The sequence below is a fragment of the Cucurbita maxima genome, unplaced genomic scaffold (genome assembly GCF_002738345.1).
Source record: "Cucurbita maxima cultivar Rimu unplaced genomic scaffold, Cmax_1.0 Cma_Scf00082, whole genome shotgun sequence".
NCBI lineage: Eukaryota > Viridiplantae > Streptophyta > Magnoliopsida > Cucurbitales > Cucurbitaceae > Cucurbita > Cucurbita maxima.
The window spans coordinates 210,309-212,343 of record NW_019272098.1 but is presented as its reverse complement, the minus strand read 5'-3'; the positions used below and the strand labels follow the sequence as shown (position 1 = coordinate 212,343).

The 2,035-nt window shown below is 37.8% G+C and overlaps 2 non-coding genes across 2 annotated transcripts; both read right to left on the bottom strand.

Moving 5' to 3' along the window:
• Positions 1–573: 573 nt before the first annotated feature.
• TRNAD-GUC lies at positions 574–645 on the bottom strand. Its single transcript has one exon. It is a non-coding gene; the product is annotated as a tRNA-Asp (tRNA).
• Positions 646–1,419: 774 nt separating this feature from the next.
• Positions 1,420–1,491, bottom strand: TRNAD-GUC. The gene has a single exon. It is a non-coding gene; the product is annotated as a tRNA-Asp (tRNA).
• Positions 1,492–2,035: the final 544 nt, after the last annotated feature.

Sequence of the window (2,035 nt, the reverse complement as noted above, 5' to 3'; positions counted from 1 at the left end):
GGGACAAATAGTCAATTTTGAAAGAACTTATTGTCAACCTCTTTCAGATATGAATCTATATTATTGAGAGGGGAAGAACTTGCATCAGTATCTCAATTTCAATTCAAACATGGGTTTGATTCACACTCCATATTCTGAGAAATATTTACCATCCGAAAAGAGGAAAAAACGGAGTCTTTGTCTAAAGAAATGCCTTGAGAAAGGGCAGATGTATAGAACCTTTCAACCAGATAGTGCTTTTTCAACTCTGTTTAGACATTCAATAAGCTTTACCCTTACGAAATACACTTATCAACCCTAAGATGTGAAGGTGACCCCACAACCACTTATCAACCCTAAGATGTGAAGGTGACCCCCCAACTATATCCTTAATATCTGAGGCTCGATAAGTGTAGAACAAGGGAAACAGCTTATTAAGTCTTGCTCTATCTTGTTTTTTCACTTTCAGACCTATTGCCGATACTAAGTATAAGTAGCAGCAAAAAATTTGTATCCACAAACTACCGGCATGACAGGTTCACCGCTGTCCAATTTCGAGTTCCGTTAAAATTACGGAAAGAAAACAACTAAAATCGCCGTTGCCGGGGATCGAACCCAGGTCACCTGCGTGACAGGCAGGAATACTCACCACTATACTACAACGACTCGTAAAAAATAAATTATTTCTTAACGCTCCAGATTTTACCAATCGTCTTTAGAAAAAGCGACCCATTGTCAACGCTCTAGATTTTATCAATCGAAGATTCGGAACAAGTAATCCAAATTCAAATCCGGTGAAAATTGTCAAAAGAAAATTAAACTTATTATTGTCGGGGTTCAAACTCATGTCTATCGAGTGACATGCGGGAATACTCACTACTGTATTACATCGACCTCTGAAAAATATATTATTTGTAAACACACGGGAGAAAAAGGAATCCAATCCCGAATTTCAAATTCAAAAGAAAATTAAAAACAGTCTGCTGCGGCGGATCAAACTCGCAGGAATACTCACCACTCTACAACGACGACTTTGAACAATATAATATTTGTTAACACATCAGATTTTATCAATCGCCGTTACAAAAAGTAATCCAATTTTGAATGCGACTAAAATTGTCAAAACAAGATTAAACTTGTTGTTGTTCGGGATCAAACTCATGTCACTCGAGTGCAAGTAGGAATGCTCGCCCTTGTATTACAACGACCTTTGGAACATAATAACTCGAGTGACAAGCGGAAATACTCACCACTGTACCACTACAACGACCTCTGAAAACATATTATATGTTAACACACAAGATTTCATAAACAATTGTTTAGCCGACTTTCTTTTCAAACTACCGTTGTTGGGGATCGATCCCAAACTACCGGCATGACAGGTTCACCGCTGTCCAATTTCGAGTTCCGTTAAAATTACGGAAAGAAAACAACTAAAATCGCCGTTGCCGGGGATCGAACCCGGGTCACCTGCGTGACAGGCAGGAATACTCACCACTATACTACAACGACTCATAAAAAATAAATTATTTCTTAACGCTCCAGATTTTACCAATCGTCTTTAGAAAAAGCGATCCATTGTCAACGCTCTAGATTTTATCAATCGAAGATTCGGAACAAGTAATCCAAATTCAAATCCGGTGAAAATTGTCAAAAGAAAATTAAACTTATTATTGTCGGGGTTCAAACTCATGTCTATCGAGTGACATGCGGGAATACTCACTACTGTATTACATCGACCTCTGAAAAATATATTATTTGTAAACACACGGGAGAAAAAGGAATCCAATCCCGAATTTCAAATTCAAAAGAAAATTAAAAACAGTCTGCTGCGGCGGATCAAACTCGCAGGAATACTCACCACTCTACAACGACGACTTTGAACAATAAAATATTTGTTCACACATCGGATTTTATCAATAGCCTTTACAAAAAGTAATCCAATTTTGAATGCGACTAAAATTGTCAAAACAAGATTAAACTTGTTGTTCGGGATCAAACTCATGTCACTCGAGTGCAAGTAGGAATGCTCACCCTTGTATTACAACGACCTTTG